Source organism: Cololabis saira, chromosome 3, assembly GCF_033807715.1.
Source record: "Cololabis saira isolate AMF1-May2022 chromosome 3, fColSai1.1, whole genome shotgun sequence".
In the NCBI taxonomy this organism is placed as follows: domain Eukaryota; kingdom Metazoa; phylum Chordata; class Actinopteri; order Beloniformes; family Belonidae; genus Cololabis; species Cololabis saira.
In genome coordinates, this window is record NC_084589.1 from 7,254,275 (window position 1) to 7,272,534 (window position 18,260).

Below are 18,260 nucleotides of genomic sequence, written 5' to 3' on the forward strand. Positions count from 1 at the left end.
GATTTTCTCTTAGTAGAGTTTTTGTGTAGCGGCGGATCTTGGGGGTCACACAGGTGGCTGGAGGGGAGAAATCCTCATGCCCGGGTGCCGACGGTAGGTTTATTTAGGTAAGTTAATTAGGAATATTAGGTAAGTTAGGGGGGGGGGTTTGTTCCATATCGTTTAAAATTTTGTACTGCACATTGTGGACACAGCCCCAACACTTGTTTTTTGTTAGTGTTATCTGCCCGCATAGAAAAATGAGTTTGGTGTTGTGCAACAGAGGGGGTTCTGTTTCAGTTATCAAGAGTTATTAATAATTGTCCTTCAACAATTATTTCACTAGCAAAGACCACACCATCAACGAGATACGTTTAATTGATGAAGATGATGGCGATGACGATGATGATCCATGGTTCGGTCGATGCGTTGTGGGGAAGCTGGTAGGGAATCCACCGCAGCGCCCGGGCAACGACGGACCCCCTAGGACTCTATGAGGTAGAGAAAGAGAGGGGAGAAGAGAAAATGGGTGGGGGGGAGGGGTGCAGAGAACGAGAGCGAAGAGGAACTGAGGGTTAGGTTAGTATTTGAAGGTATGCCGGAAGAGGCGTGGTGCCGGAAGAGGCGTGGTTGAGGCGTGGTCCTGCTCCTGAAACTCGCTGGTTAAGCTTCAATTCACTAGCAAGGACCAAACCATCAACAGGATACGTTTAAATGATTTATTGATGAAGATGATGGCGATGATGATCCATGGTTCGGTCGATGCGTTGTGGGGAAGCTGGTAGGGAATCTGCCGCAGCGCCCGGGCAACGACGGACCCCCAAAACTGTGGATTATTTAAGGAGATGAGACTGAGCGGATCTGAGGTCGCTAAGATCTGAGCGAATGTAGCGATGATAAGTTTGGGAGGACCAACGGCCCATGACCTGTATGAGGTGCTCTTGGATACCGTTGCAGGAGGCTGAAGTGGCGGCTCCGATCCTAAAGGAGTGACCGGAGTAGTGCGTGGGAGAGATGCCAGATAAGGAGAGTATATGACGAAGTGATGGTGAAACCAGAATCTGGTGACAACTTGTCCTGACTCGGACACGAAAAGAGGATCTGTCGAAAATGTGCTCTGTGTTTTCCGGAATGAGAAGTAGTCTCGAAAGTATTCAGTGGTGATTGGTCTTTGAAGTAGAAGACTGGTGTTTGTGAACATGATTGATTGGTCTTGGTTTGCTTCAGGTAGAAGACTATGATGTCGTCAGAGTGAAAAGACAGGTCGGAGATGCATGTGTAGCGGCGTGGGTTGAAGTGGATGGTGGGCGCAGTGAATTCGGAGCATCTAAGGAAGCCACAAAAGGCAAGCAAGAACATGGCTTCAAGGGTTCGAGCGACATGGGGGGTGCTGTATCCGGAGCGGATGGTGTGGATGCATATTGTAAGCAGTAAGGGGAAGGCGGCGTGGATTCTGGGCTGGTTCTTGACGTAGAAGTACTTTAAGGAGTGCGGCAACCTGAGGATGATTGGAGGCTGGGCTTGGACTGCCGGTTAAGAGCTTGGAGAAAAAATTGATACCGCTAAGATAGACTTTTATGGTCTGTCTTAAGAGCCATCACGGAATGGGCGTAGGTGATGTAGCTAGACAGGGTGATGAGGTCAAACGATGGGAAGGTTATGTCGTGTCTAACGTGAAAATGACGGAAACTTCTCCAGGTGGTCCAGTACGATGATAAGGTTGTGGGTGATAAGCTGTTGATGATGGCATTCTGGGATTCGACGATCAGAGGTCTTAGGGCTGGGTTTATATTTTGAAAGTCAACGCAGAATATGGAGGAACCGGTGTTGGAAAGGGATCTGCATATGGGGCCAAGCTTCTGAATTTCTAGACTGAGAAACGAGAGAGAGTCAGCGATGGTGTTGGAGTGACCAGGGACATGGGCTGCACAGAGGATATATTGATGTATGACTGAGTGCCAGACTAGGCGGCGCATGAACGGCATGATGGATGTGGAGTTGGAGCGTCCTTTATTGATTATGTCGACTACTGCAAGGTTGTCTGAGTAGATGAGAATGGACTTGCGGGAACATTCGTGGCCCCAGAGAATGGCGGCGCATTGTGATGGGATAGATCTCGTAGAGAGCGGAAGAAGCCATGTGGTATTCGTTCGCAAGCTCTGAGGGCCATCCTGCTGTGAACCATCTGCCATCGTAGAAACCCCCAAAACCGATTGAAGGAGCAGCATCACTCAGTACGTTCACATGCAGCGATTCAACCTGGTTGCACATCGGTTTGAGACTTTAAACCGACTTTAAAACTGCATGTGAACACCTCAACCTGGTCAAGCTGGATTCATCAACCAGTTTGGAGCACCTAGATAAGCCAGTCGCAAACAGGTTGTTAATACCATGTGTACGGGGACATAGATATTGCAGTCTGCGCATGCTCAAGATTTTCCCCCGGTTGGGGTTTTCCCCCGGGGGAGGGGATTCACCCGGAAGTGAAAGGAGACGACGCGTGCTCAGTAGTTGAAAAGGAGGCGGCGCGTGTTTACCCATTCTTTCATTCCATTCTTCAAAACATGTCTACAGGAAGAACCCATTTTTGGTCCGACGAGGAGACGCGTTTTCTGCTAAGGCAGATGCAAGAGTTGAACATTTTGAGGTTTATGGATGGGCGGAAAAGCAGGAACGCGGACCTGTATAAAAAGATCGCCAAAGAGATGGCTGACGCTGGCTTCACGAGGACACCGGAGCAGCTCAAAATTAAGTGGAAGAATCCATGCACGGCATATATTAGCGCCAAACACAGGAACAATAGAAGTGGACGCGATCCGGCCAGTTGTCCACACTTTGCAATTTTAGATGACCGGCTTGGGAGTCGTCCCTTGTCCCAAGCCGGACAAAATGGGGTGGATGCCGGATTCCAGGCAGCCAACCAAGGTGAGTTGCAAACTTAGTTGCTAAAACTTGTTGCCTTTGTTTAAAGAATGTTTTGCTTACCCCCGATAGGCGAGTGGTTGGGGGCACACACCATATGGGCTTGCATGCTCTGAACGAATATGAATAACTGGGAATACAGTACTTTTTTGGGGGGGTTATTGTCTGAATTTAATGAAAACACATTTGTATTGATAAGGTTTAATCAGAATACTGACTTAAAACCAATCACAGCTGTTTTCCAGGGTCAAAATGAACCCGGTGTGACTGTTTATGAAACAAAGGACCTAAAACACAATTTAATGAAAGTAGGCACGATTATATTTGCAAAGAACATAATATGGAACCAATAATTTGATTATTGTGACAACTAGACCACAGAAATCCATATGTCTGACATAAAATGACTAAGATATAAATAATTTTTCATTTTTGTAACCCTCTGCAGAAGCAGCAACAGAGATGGGCGGCCATGTTGACTCAGCAGGCAGCACAGCAGAGCGTGGAGAAGAGGCTTGTCCGGTTGCTGAGACCTCAAGGTGCAGTTCCCCGCTGCAGAGCAACTCTGAGTTACTAGGTAAGTTCTGCAATATGCTGGCTGCAACAACCAATGCTTCTTTATTTTTAAAAATATACCCACATTAGGACATGTAATAAGTTTTACACCAATTCTGTCTTCAGAGATAAGTGCTCAGAGACCTCGTCGGAGGCGGCAGGGGAGTAGAGGCGACGTCGCTCTCCTATGTGACCAGATGAGCGAGACGAGGGAATTCTGGCGAGGGCATCTTCGGGAGAGCGACGAGTGTCAGAGAGCGACAGGAGCGGATGCTGGCCTCTCTTATCGGGGAGATAAGGGCGACAAATACAGTGTTCGGCGCAGTCCTGGACTCAATCAACAGACTGACGCCTCCAGCACCCACCTCCCACCTACCTATGAACTCCACCCCACGACCAGGGTATCATGCCTTCCCAAGACCATTAAGCCCGGTGTACCACCCACAAACGCCATCCACCCCCTCACGGCCAAGGCCAATGACCTCCGACCCGGAAGCCTACCCAGGGTACCACCGTGCCCTCCCAGGTCCATCCATGTACCGCGACCTGTATTTGTTTTTTTTAATTCATCTTTTTTTGCACGTTTAATTCATCTTTTTTTGCACATGTTCAATTCATCTTTTTATGCACATTTTACTCTTTGTTTGCACATGTTTAGTTTATCTTTGTTTGCACATGTTTAATTTATCTTTTTTTGCACATGTTTGATTGTATATAGTTTTTTTTTTTTGTTTTTTTTTGTATCTTAATAAAAATACACTCAAAACACTAATATCTAGCTCTCTGTAAAAAAAAAAAGTTTAGTTTAGTCTATTTTGCACATAAAACATAACAGTAAAAAAACAATTATTCAAGAGTTCATTAATGAGATTCCAGGTGGTTTTTATACAATTTAGGGATTTCTCAGTTTTTTTTTTACAGTGCGTATTAATTTTGTGAAAGAGTTCTTTTTATAAACTGCAATATTAATGGACTGAGATTAAAACTTTTATATAATTTTTCTTTTGAAGATCTCTGTAAATCTGGAGTGATCCATGATTTGGACATTTTCAAATAATTACCACCTCCCTTCTATTTTTCCTACATGACTGCACAGCATTGTAATGAGGTACTGAGTTACAAGATGCTATATCGTCATTGAGCCATGTTTCTGATAGAGAAAGCACCGACAATACATGATTTAAAGTTGACATATATATATAAAAAAAAATAAGTGAAACAACTACAAATTAAATGATTTTATTAATGGCATGAAAGATGCAGTGTGCTGTACAGAAACAAAAGATTTCTGTACAGACATGCTAACAGAAATGCTAAAACAAAGGTCTGCGCAGAGGGAAGTTTGTGCTCAAATAATCTGTAAGCACCTCCCTGATCTTCTGACCACCTGCAGTGTCTGTGTTGTGGGCACGGGCACCAGGTTGTGGTAGGTCGGCAGCTAAAGCAGCAGCCTCATCGGTCCAGGTGGGGTTTACACTGTCCTTCTCATCTTCACACAGGTTATGCAACGCACAACATGTAGCTATCACATGAGGGGTGAATGTAAAATGGAAGTCACTACGCTTGAGCAAAACTCGCCAGCGTGACTTCGGTCTCCCAAAGGCGATCTCGACAGTGGTCCTTGCAGAGCTTAAGTAGACGTTAAATGACTCCTGCTCAGGGGTGATGCGTGGGGAATGGGTGTACCCTTTGATCAGCCACTCCATTAAAGGATTTGCCGGATCTCCCAGAAGGAAATGGTTGATAGCAACACCGTTGATTTCCCTTAGCCCCTGAGTGAAAAAGACAAGATAATAATGAAAAATAAATTTCAGAGTGTGATGCATGCATCATGGTAGTCTAGTGATTTGCACATTAAGGTCCCAGAAAGAATAATATGCAGAGGTAATACTGAATATTGACTTAGCATGTCCAGTAAGATACCTGGAGTGTATAGGACGACTTACTTTAGGTAGCTGATCTGCATGGCTGAACAACGCCGAGTGCCTAAGAACGTTTGCGTCGTGGGCACTTCCAGGCAGTTTGCAGCTTATGTTCCAAAACCTATGAGACATAATAGCAGCATTAAGTTCATGATGCTCAGACTGCACAGCGGGTGGGTGGCAAAGCGTTCTTTAACGCTCAAACGGTGCATATTTTGGCATTTCACAGTATCCCCTCACCGCCATTAATAGTCAAAATGAATTTAGGAATAAATATGATTCAAACAACAAAATGTGTATCAGTTGCACAAAAGTTGAAATATTTCCATTTGTGTGTATACTTGGTCACATGAAGACAAATCTTTTACATTTCTCTTTTGAGGTGTGTGTTTTCTTATCTCGACTGTAAAAAATGGTTCAAATTAGATCCTGCACAGTATTTAAATGTATTTTCCCACAACTCACCGATACGTGTCGTCCACCACAGCCTGGAGGACGTAGGAAGGCCATCCTTTTCGATTGACAAAGTCCTTGTAGCCTTCACTTGGTGGTAACACAGGAATGTGGGTGCCGTCGATACAACCGATTATCTGGGGGATGTGGAACTTTAGCTCGAACCGGCATGCAATGGCGCTGGCTTCCTCTGCAGTGGGAACCACGATAATTTTCTGGAGGACTGACGACACCATCCCTTTGCAAAAAATGTACACAAACTTTTTCACAGTGGACTTGCTCACGCCGAACTGGTTTGCCACAACCCTGTACTCGGAACAACTGGCCAGCTTGTAAAGAACAATCGCAACCCTCATCTGAAGCGGTACCGGTGCCCGAACAGTCATGTCCTCGGGTTTCAGAACGCATGACATCAATCCACATAACTTGTCGAAGGTCCTGCGGGTCATTCGAAAGTTCGCTTTCCACTCCTCGTCGCTAAATTCCTTTAGCACCACTCGCTCCCACCAATCTTTGCTCCTGACCCGCATCCAGCAAGGACGTTGAGACCTCCTTAGAAGCAGGGACGCCATCTTTCTTTCTTGTTGTTGGTAAGCGGAGGTCAACAGGAAGTGGCTCTTTGTTGAAATGGTTACCTTGGGTACAGCGCCACCTAGCGTCACGGAGTCAGCCATGCTGTTACAGTGGCTTATTCAATCTGATTCATTCTGATCTCAGAGCAGCATGTATGATCAGACAAGTGATCCAATCTTCTGCATGTCATTATGTGATAAGATCTGCAACCAGGTTGAATCGCTGCATGTGTACGTACTGACTGTATAGATTGATGTCGTTGGGGTGAGCCAGTTGGTCATCATAAAAGAAAGTAATCCCATTCCAGGTGGCAAGGAGGTTAAGCCATAAACGAAGCTCGGCACGGCTCGAGTTGTCTAGGGAGATGGGAGACATGAGAGATGGGACAGCAGAAGCGATGGACAGCAAGTGGGAGATGAAGGCCTGCCCTTGGGGAATAATGCGCATGGCAAAATTGAGGTGGCCCAGGAGGGAGAGGAGTTGGCGTTTGGTGCAGCCTGGGGCTAAGAGGAAATTGGAAATGAGAAGACTGATTCGGTTGAGCTTTTCGGTCGGAAGAGAAGCCTGAAACAGATCTGTATCGAGAGTGAATTTGAGGGAAGTGAAGGGGCCCTCCGTTTTCTCGGCGAACCCCGAGTTCAGAGAAAACGGAAGTCAGGATGACCAGGCCAGAAGCGGGTGGCGATGAGGTAGGGGTAACGATGAGGAAATCGTCCAAGAGATGGACGAGGAAAGGAATACCGTGGTTGTTGGAGAGGATCCAGCAGAGGGCCTCTGATAAGGTGTCAAAAAGTTTGGGGCTGCTCTTGCAGCCGAAGGTGAGCCTGACTGCAAAGTAGTATGCACCTCGCCAGCGGACGCCGAAGTATTGCCAGAAGTCTGGGTGAATGGGGAGAACCTTGAAAGCGCTGGTGATATCCGCTTTTGAGAGCCACGACCCTTTCCCAGCGAGTTTAATGAGGGCAATGGCGTGATTGATGGTGGCGTAGTGAAGGGAGAAGTCTTCGCTTGGAATCAGACTATTGGAATGGAACTGCCATGAGGCGCTGAGAGATCGATGATGATACGTTTCTTTCCTGAATATTTCCTGGTTGCAATGCCGAGGGGGCTGATTCGAAAGTTCGGAAATGGGGGATGAGTGAACGGGCCGATCATGAAGCCTTCAACTTCCTTGGCGAGCAAGCGATCGACTGACTCCAGCTCGTTTATGGCGGACAGTAGATTTTTGCATTCGAAAGATGAGGACGGAAGTGAGATAATGCCGGGGTGGAAACTTTCACTGAACCCTTTGACAAGGAACTTAACAAAGCACGGATTAGGGTGATTGCGAAGTGCCACCCCTAAAGCGGGAATGTTGATAGGTGTAGAGAGATGCTCACCTAGTTTCTGTGAAGTTGGGTTGTGCGGGCAGGCGGGGCAAGCGTGTCCGCCACCGCAGTAGGAGCAGACATGGAGGAAGCGGCACTGGGACATATTGCAGCCGGTGTCATTGAAGTTGTTACAAATGGAGTGGCCTCCTTGATGCATGATGGGCCTGTCTTTAGCATCAATGCCTTTGGTTATTGGAATGCTAACAGATGGGGTGGATGATGTGTGCGTTGGAAGTAAGGGTGCTGGCGGTGCTGCTGACGACAACCGGGAGAAAGCTGAATATCTCGCTTGGGTGGAATGAGGCCCAGCGTGGGCAGGAATGGAGCAGGATGAAGCTGGGTGCGATGGGGCACCGCACAAAGAGCATGTTAGGGCTGTGCGTGCGGCGAAGATGCGGCAATACAATTCAGTGTCCAGTGTGCCCCAGTATGTGGCTTCGTTGAATTGATGAAGGCGAGCTGCAGCTTCGGAAGCAAAGTGGACCACCGCGGCCACCAGCGCTTCTAGCACAGCGAGCTGCTGCTCCCCCTGGCTCTGAAGCATGGCTGCCAGGTCTGCCATTGCATGGGCGAGCACCTCCAGGGCCCGCTCCGTGCCTCCCTTCTCCATCCCGTCGGGCCCCATGTTGAGCGCTAGTGTAGCAGGGCGAGGGCTACGGGGGCCCGGCCGACAGGATAGAGAGGATACGGAGTTTAGTGCAGAACCCTTTTATTCACCGCCAACAACTTCACCACACGTGCACAAGCACAGCATCAGCCAGATCAGCAGCTTCTCCGTCCCCCTTGCAGCTTCTCTGTCTCTCCCTTATAAGGCTGGCAGGGTGGAGAGGTTGACGGGCCACACCTGTGTCCCGTCAGCCTGAGTGGCTGCAGCTCCTCCACCCTGCCACAAGTAGTCGTCCAGTTCCTGGCGACGTGAAGGAAAGATGGAACACATAACGTCTCTCTAAAGAGAGAAAGCATATGCAAACTCGGTCGGTGTGAGCTCTTTTGAACGGGTGGATGACTTTCCTTTCGAGTGGAGGCACCCTTCATGGTCTTCAAGATGTCTGTCTGCGGGTTGTTGGTGGAGGGAAGGCATGAGGAGGAGTGCAAGATCAATGTAGTCCCTCTATGATTTGTTTGCGCAGGTTGGCCGGAACTGGAGAAGGGCGGGAAGCGAAAGCGTTGCGATGACGGACGGCGGGATTAGCTGTGGACAGGGTGAAATGAGTAGTTGCCTGCGGGGCCGGAACGGGTTGAGGAAGGAAACTGGGTTGAAATGCGGAGGGAGGGAGGCCGGGTACCAACATCCCAATGCCGGTGGCTCCAACCGAGGTAACCTGCTGGGACTGATGGAGCTGGGAAGCAGAGGATCCTGGCAATCCGGTGCCAAGAGCCCCTTCTACCGCTGGCAGTTGAGGCTGCTGAAGGAGCATGGCGGGGGGTGCTAGCATCCCGGTGTTAGTAACCCTGGCCGAAGTTAGCTGTTGTAGGTGCTGGAGGTAGGCTGAGGGGGGTGCTGGCATCCCGGTGCCAGAAACCCCGGCCAGATCTAGCTGCTGTAGTTGCTGGAGGTGGGCAACGGGGGGCGCTGGCATCCCGTTGCCAGAAACCCCGGCCAGGTCTAGCTGCTGGAGGTGGACAGCGGGGGGCGCTGGCATCCCGGTGCCAGAAACCCCGGCCAGATCTACCTGCTGTAGTTGCTGGAGGAGAGCAACGGGGGGTGCTGGCATCCCGGAGCCATAAACCCCGGCCATATCTAGCTGCTGTAGTTGCTGGAGGTGGGCAGCGGGTGGCGCTGGCATCCCGGTGCCAGGGACCCCGGATGAAGCTGGCCGCTGTAGGTGCTGGGGGAGGGCAGCGGGGGGCGCTGGCATCCCGGTGCCAGGGACCTTGAGGAGGGAGGAAGGAGACTGCTGGTGTGGGTAGAAATCCGGATAGGAGGTGGAAGGTCCAGGAATGATGAAGCTGTGTGCTCCTACTGAAGTAGGTAATTGACCTGTGTTACTTGTTCTGATGGCTGTTTTTTGACCTTGCTTCTGTTTATGAGTTTTTTGGTGTTGGACTGGAGGGTTTGGTTGGACTGGCCCTTTAATGGGGGCGTTGACGCCACGGCGCGCCGTCGAAGTTTGCGTGATGACGTCATCCGGAAGAGAACTGGTGTCGGTGGCGCTGTGGCCATGGCAGGCTGACATGAGATGATTGAAAAGTTTTGCTTTATTGTCCGTGCGGTGAAAAGGGATTCTTTTATCGCGTAGTGTCTTCTGGAGGGTGGCGACAGTCCAGTCCGAAATATTTGCAGAAGGCCGGCCGTCGAGGTTTCTTGCTGGAGCGTGGTGACGCTGGGACCTCCGGCGGGTTGTGCAGCCTGTGTTGTCGGGTCGATGGCGAGGGGCTTGGGTTAGCCTCGTAGGAGAAGGAGTCGGGGACCTGCGACGACGGCGATGGGCTGCTCCGGATTGTCCGCGTCCTCTTCTCGCCGATGACGGAGGTGGGCTAGGAGACAGGGAGGAAATCCCGGGTGAGCTGCAGTAATCCTGGATGTTCAGGAGAGATGAACCGGGCGGGATGTGGACCACTGAGGAGACGGAGCTTGACCGGCTTGCCGGCTTCCTGGGCGGCTGTCGGGCCCGGGAGAGCGATGTTTCAGGCACGGCGACGGCTGAAAAGTTTTTCTCCTCCGAATCTTGATCCGCTGGTGTTTGCTGGAGATCCCCTGCAAACAGGTCGTCGTCCGATGGTGATAGCGACACGAGATCCATGCCTGAATTGGTGAGTAATCTATCTTCGAGATACGAGAGTAGTAGCATTGACGTGCTTGCGGCTCTGGTGCAGAGAACGAGAGCGAAGAGGAACTGAGGGTTAGATTAGTATTTGAAGGTATGCCGGAAGAGGCATGGTGCCGGAAGAGGCGTGGTCCTGCTCCTGAAACTCGCTGGTTAAGCTTCAATGATAATTAATAAAGTAGATTATTTATCAAATTGGATTATCAAAATGACTTAATCAAAACGAGGCACCACCTGAATTTAATCAGGAAAATGATAACTTTAACAACAGAATCAGTCTCAAAGTATGGATTATTCTACAGAATAATATTGAAGGCAGTTACGAGTTCGGCACTGACTCCGGTCAAACCAGAATTTGTAACAAAACATGTGCAAAACAAACACAAACGACTTCTCTCATTTCAGAATTTATTTACACCAGGTGTCAAGCAGGTGAAAAAGCGACACCAAATTCCGATGGCTCACTACATAGAAAAAAATAACAATAAAACTTTAACTACGTAAAGGAGATAAATCAAAACAATAAATCATGTGACGCAAATCTTCCGATCATCTGTCTGTCTCAAAACAACGTGGCTTCACGTGGCCCGACCAAGATGGCGGCGCCCTCGTCACGCCATGTGAAATGAAAGAGAATGGCGGACACGGTATTTAAACCGCGAATAACTGGCGAAATGGCGCCACAAAAATAAACAAGCAGCGCTACCGGTAGTTGATGGCGTTACACAATAATATGCATACAAAGTTACGTTAAACACAATTTCTTTACACCGCTCTAAATTAACTGACTGCCCAAAACAAGAACCTCACGCCTCCTTGCTCCGGATCAGGAGGGGCTGCGGGATTTTCCAGGTCCCAATTCACATTTCTGTCGGGGTTTTTCCGTCCGAGACGGCCGCTTTCTCCTCTCTGCTTCCAACTCTGGAAAGAAAAGAGCAGTTGCTGCAGTGGCGCCTTAAGCCGGCTCTCTCGGCCTTGGCCACGGCCTCTCACGCTGCCTCGCTGCGCACGGGGGCCGGTCAATCCTGGTCCCGAAGCGGCATTCTGGAACGGAAAACCCAGGTTTACAATTTACCCTGGGTTAACATACCCAGTTTAGCCAGTAAACCTCCTTCTTGGAATGCCCCCCAGGACTACAAAACCCAAGAGTTCTGTGGCCTTTACAAAGCGGCTATTTTAGGTGAAACTTTAAAGCTGTCTGAATCATCTGGGGACCAGCTTTAAAGTCGAATTTCACCGAAACACAAAAGTTCAGACTTCACATGACGGTGGCACAACATCCGCCCTTTAGTTCCGATGACAGGAATGCTGGGTCCGGTCGTTGGAGCTACAAAACGATGTCACAGTCCATGTGTCATGAAATCCCGGTTGAAGGAGGGAGGTTCTGTCTTGGGCAAATCAAATCATCTACTCTGTACGAGGCTATGGTATAAGAAAAATATTAAAGGAAATAATAATATTCAAAATAATAAAATGATTCAGTTGCATAATACAGTGACATCACTCTTAAAGTGAGGTAAATAAAAGATAATAAAAAGGGGAGGTTAGTTAGATTACGGACCCTCGATCCGTAGCTGCCAAAAGCAGACCGGGCTCACCGGGTGTTCACTGCATGCTAATCCCTTGGCAGAGCGGTGCTGAGGAGGAAAACAAATCAGAAGGGGTCTGTCCTGTAACCGAACCAACCTTGGATAACGGGAGAAGAAACTCTTATTCCTATTTGGTACTCTCGAGAGGATGTACGTTTATGGTACGCCCTGGTGCCTTCAGCGCTGGCGTCCATGTTCCTTTGTGCCCATGCAAAAGTCGACTGAGGGTGGTCACGCAGGTCTGTCATGTACTGACGCGCGGTGTGGGCGACACTAACATTTTCAGGCGGGTACAACGGATGGCAACTTCAGCTGCTGACCAGCCGTCCGTTTGAGTGGTGTCATCGCAACCGAGTGATGCAGCGTGGACCTGACGACCCTGAGATCTAGCAGCATATGGACAATAGTTCGATTAGCTCGGTCAAATTGACGTGGGGACCGGGAGTCAAAGGGAGCTGTCATGACATTTAAGGCCAAATGTGCTATTCTGTTCGGACCACCCGACCGGGGAGCCCCCCGGCGGCTGAAAACATGGCTCAGGAGGAGGAAGGCGATCACCCATTTGGTAAACCAGCGGGTGGTGGCGAGGAGATAACGGTTTCCCCCCGAGGATTTCGGGACCGGCCCCCCACGATCCACCCGCGAGTGTGACCCTGAAAATGTCATGCGTGCAAGTAACGGAGTCTCCACTATTTGAGAGCTGCACGAACCTGACCCCCCCCTTTCCCACGAGGACAAGGGGGGATGTGGTCGACGAGGGGGACAGGGCTGACCCTTTGGTTCCCGTCCCCTGGGGGCGGGTGTTCTGGTTCCAGACTCTGTCCCAGAGGGGGCATGACCTTGGGCAAAGCACCGGCCTGCCCATCTAAAGAAAATAGTCCTTCACGACCTTCAAGTGGTTTCGGGGCCCCCGAGAAAGACACAGCATCTAGGGAGAAAACATTGATGGGGCGGGCCACGTTCTGGAAAATTACCATCCAGACTCCTTTTGTGATGGGAGATTTTTCCTGTGTGAAGCTAGTTATGCTCATGTCACAGGATCCAGCATGGGGGGGGGTTACCAAGAGCGAACCTGGCTTTGGAAAACTCAGCAAGCGTAGCGGGGCTTATGGGGCTGATCCCAGGGCCGGTATCTAGAAGAGCGAGAACACAAACACAGCTGTTAAGAACTGATGAGCAATAAACACGCCGACCCGGTCCGCTACGGACCAACTCACCGAGGGAAGTCAGAAAAGGGGGGTGTGCAGCTGCACGCGCTGCCCCTTCCACCCCCACCAGGCAGACCATGGCCGTGGCTGGGGGGGTGGTCATGCTGTCGGTGGCTTGGCACCCGGGTCCTCTGGGGGCCCAGGTGGAGCGACGGAGCGAGGTGATTTAGCTAGTCTCTGTATAGCTTCTATCATGTTCTCAATGAGCTCGTTTTCCTTTTCCCGCTTCCGACCCTTTTTCACATCAGGATTTTCATACTATGCGTGCCGTCTGACCGGGTGGTTAGACCCCCCTTTGTTATGGTGCTGTACCACATACTGTGGTTGATGTGCTGACTGACCTTGTGGAGGGTGAGGCTTGTAGTGGACCCTGGTTCAGGTCCAGCCCTGGCGTGGAGAATCTCGTCGTCTCCGAACTCAAGGTGACGCTTCTCAGTTTTCCGGACTGCGAACACATCGGGACCGCTCTCAGGGCCCTTCGCTGGTCGCGCCCTAGTTTCCCAAGCAAGCCGTGCGTACCTTCTGATCTCCCGCATCGGCAAATCCCTGGTTTTACAGTACATGGTTACATCGTACCTTATGCTTTCGTGAAGGTTATGGAGTAAAAGGGACTTAAATGCATGCTCCTCCTCTAACCCTGGCGCGCTACAACCCTGGAAGTAGGCAGCTCGGAGCCGCTACTAGTATTCTCTGTGGTTCGGACTTCGTTTGTTTGGTTGCAAAAGCACCAAAGGTGGCGGAGGCCTGATCAGAGTATAATGAATATTCTTCCTGCAGTGCCCGACAGAGAGCTGAATAATGATCTCTTGTGTCGGGGGAAAGGGTCTCGAGGTATACATGAACGCTCCTGGAAGTAGTCTTGCAGATTAATTTCATTTTCTCCCGGGAAGTTGCTCCCGGAAGGTCGAGCAGGCACCGTTCAACGTCCCGCAAATAGTCATCAATGTTAGATTCTCTACTATGGGGGTCGAAACGCTCTGTCTATTTGACGCGTGCGGAGACCGTGACGTAAAATGGAGCTGGTCCATCATTCTCGTCATCTGAGCTTTCCCAGTGATGGCGTTCCCCGGGGGAGGGGACGTTCTCTCCAATAGGGCGGGGAGAAGGGGTCCTCGGCTGTGGGCCAAGGACAGAGCGGTAACCCCGACTGGGTTCCGGCTCGAGGAACTGCATGTTACCCGAGGCGTAGTGACGACTTCGACTCAACCGAGGAGGTAAATTAAATTCTCCCAGATATCGTACGCCCTGGCCGCAGATCCTTCCTGGAAGGATCGTTTCTGCGCTAACCGTGCGTCTATCAGAGGAGCCATAGCACGCATCCCAGGTTATAAAACTCTGGGTCCCACTCTCTGAAGCTATCCGACCCTTTGCGTCATATCCCGGGTTTACAGCGTTAACGTCGTACTGAGACCGCCTATTTCCCCGGGAAATGTGTTTTTCCACTACCAGCTGTCTGGCATGCGGCCGGATATCAGGGTGTTCGGGGGGGCTGTGAGTTAGCAGCCTGTCCCGAAGGCGGTCCCGTTGCTGAAGCTGGTCCTGCGTTTGGGGCCTCCCGCACAGAGGGACTAGCGGACCCAGCCACTCGGCTGGCCGGCGACACCCCCCTCACGATCCCCGTCGGACACTCGGCGTCCAATGCTTTATCGTTCGAGTCGCTTTGACGAGCTTTTAGGATCTGTGCTTGGGCCGCAGTTAACAGGCCTTTCAAGCTCTCAACCTTTCTCTGTAAATCACAATTTTCCAGCCTCTCTCCCTCATATTTTTGTCTCCACTCGTTAATTCTATCCCCATGTTCCGCCGCCTGCAGTTCTGCCTTACGCTGCCATAACAAGGCCAGGTGGCCCATAACGTCGGCTCTAAGGAGTTTTTGGGTCGGGTTTTTAGCAAAGTCAACGAGCGCCACTATCTTCTCTTCGCAGGTTTGGAGGTTATAGCTATTTATCGTGATCATTTCTTCTCTGGGTACCTCAATAATTCGTGAAACTACTTCTTGAGCGTCGGTAAAAGTGGAACAGGGGAGAGCCGCGGCTCCCTCTTTGTGGTTACCTGAGCTGCTCATCGTGGCGTCTAGCCAGGGGACTCGGGATGGAAGGGAAACTGGCAAACTTATTATTCAAACGAATACAGAACTTCCCTGACTTCTAGTCAATCTCTGGTCACCTCTGCCGGCTCTGCCTCCATGCGATGAGTTTTCTGTGCTAATACACCACACACAGTTCACGATCCGGACACCAGTGTCTCGCTTGCAATTCCGCCAAGAGATTAACACTTAGTAATGAAGTAAACTCACGTTATCACCCAGATTAGAAGAAATTAGACGGCAATAAAGCATGAGAGACTGGACCAACTCTGATGTATCCCTTTTGTTAATATTTTTTTTATCTTACCTGTTGTGGTTTGCACATTGCAAAACTGGTCTCCAAGCTCAGGGTGACGTTAGGATTCTTCTTTCGAAACAAAGCCTGCTTCTCCCTCAGTGCTAGAAAGTATCTGGTAACATCAACATTCTTGCCTCTGCTGGATTATGGTGATGTTGTATATAAATGCATCTGCCCAGTGTCTGCGGTCACTTGACACTGTGCATCATTGTGCTTTGAGATTTGTCACTGGCTGTAAACATCTTACCCACCACTGTACCTTGTATGCCAAATCCGCGTGGCCATCTTTATATGTACGCAGGCGTTTGCATTGGTTGCGCATTATTTATAAAACCCTTCTCGGATTGGTCCCTGCTTACCTATGTGTATATATCTCCATAGAAGCCAAAGCCATTATGGTCTGCACTCACATGATGCTTTGCACTTCATTATTCCGCATGTTCGCACTGAGCTGGGAAAAAGAGCTTTTAAATTCGCTGCCCCCTTTGCTTGGAACACCTTTCAGAAAGACTTAAAACTGACGGACCTGATATCTTTCGATGGCTTTGGTTCGATCTTGAAGGACCTAGAGCATGAAAGCATTGGACAGTGTCTCTGTACCGGATGGTAGTTATGTCTTCCTCAACATCTGCACTTTATATGATTGATGTGATTACCTACTGTTAACTGGCTGTGACCTCCTATGCATCTGCACTTTATAAGATGTGGTTTTATCATTTTATTGCTACTTTGTTCCTCTGTTATTGTTTTGTATTCTGTCTTTTAACCTTGTGATTTTATTTGTTTTGACGTGCGCTGCTGCCTTCCTGGCCAGGTCACCCTTGTGAAAGAGATCCTTGGTCTCAATGGGCTACTACCTGGTTAAATTAAAAAAAAAGAAAAAAAAATGTGCTTACTGGGGAGGGAGGTGACATTGAAGTTTTTTTTAATGAAGTTGATGTCAGGAAGGTTGGAGTAGGATCCAGATGCAGGAGAGCTGGAGGCAGGAGTTCTCAAAAACTGATTTATTCACTCAAACAAACAAAAGGTGCTGCTGAGCAGGATCGAGGGAAAAAAACAAAAAACATGGACGGGACAAAAAACCTGACGTGGAAAACATGGAGGGATGAAACAGTACGGACCAGCAGGGAGCAGGGTAGAGTCAGTCCCCGACTCCCCTCCTGGCAAATCTGTTCAGTCTTCTGTTTCTCTGGCCGTTCCTCCTTCTTCTGAAAGAGGCCTTTTAAATTAAGTCGAGAGATCAGCTTGTTGTAAAGCAAAAGGGTGACCAGTCTTTCTCTTTTTGAAGATGCTGTTTTAGGGGATGAAATTGAGAAAATGTCTACATGTTACTTGTTTAGGATGATGTGCTGATGCATAAATGGATGCTGCAGCACGAAATTCTTATGTTGGCCCATGATAACCCTCTTGCTGGTTACTTAGCGGTTAATAAAACATATGACCGTGTGTTGTGCTGTTTTTTTCTGGCCTGGGTTGAAAAGGGATGTGCATCAGCACTGCAAAATGTGTCATGTCTGTCAGGTTGCTGGCAAACCAAATCAGGTTATTCCACCTTATCTGTTATATCCCATTCCTGTAGTAGGTGAGCCGTTTTAGCGGGCTTTGACTTGTCGATTGTGTACGTCCACAGGTTTGTCCTGACAGTTATGTGCTCTGCTATGCGGTTCCCTGAGGCCTTTCCCATGCGTAAAATCACAGCCCACACAGTTGTAAAAGCCTTAGTGAAGTTATTTTCTATTTTTGGGTTGCCAAAGGTGTTACAGACTGATCAAGGGTCTAATTTTATGTCATGTATTTTTGCTCAACTTTTGAAACAGCTTAACATTGGCACTCTGGTGCATATCATCCGGAGAGTCAGGGGGCTATCGAAAGGTTCCATCAAATTTTGAAATCCATGCTCCGGACATATTGTTCAGAGTCAAATAAAGATTGGGATGAGGCTGTTCATCTTCTTCTGTTTGCGGCTCGTGAGGTCATGCAGGAGTCTAGGCTTTTGTCCGGCTGAGCTGGTTTTTGCGCACACTGCGTGGTCCTCTTAGGCTTCTCGTGGAAATGTGGCTGAGTGAGGAAAAACATCAAAATTACTGACTGTCAGTAACTTTCGTTTTAAACTTCACTGTACTTGTGAGTTGGCGAAGGGAAACATTGCTGTTGTGCAGACAAAAATGAAGACATGGTTTGATCAAGACGCACGGCTGAGGAGTTTCTTACCAGGCGATAAAGTGTTGGTATTGCTGCCTATTCTTGGTTCAGCCCTACAGACTCGATATAGCGGTCCGTATGAGATCAAAGAGAAGCTGAATGATCGTGACTATATTGTTACAACACCAGATCGCAGAAGGCGGAGTAGGTTGTGCCATATCAAGATGATTAAGCCTTACATGGAGAGAGAAAGTGTCCCTTTGTCGTCTTCTAAGGAGAGCGTTAAAACTGTCCTGTCACGGTCCAGTACTGACTCCACTGATGTGCAGAGTTTTGATGAAAGTGGTGTCACTGGTCCGTCCACTGCTGTCATTCAGGGACTGCTTAAAAATTCAGAA

The 18,260-nt window shown here is 49.2% G+C and overlaps 1 pseudogene; it reads right to left on the minus strand.

Moving 5' to 3' along the window:
* Positions 1-1,765: 1,765 nt before the first annotated feature.
* On the minus strand, positions 1,766-8,336 carry LOC133424265 (uncharacterized; annotated as a pseudogene).
* Between the last annotated feature and the right edge of the window lie 9,924 nt (positions 8,337-18,260).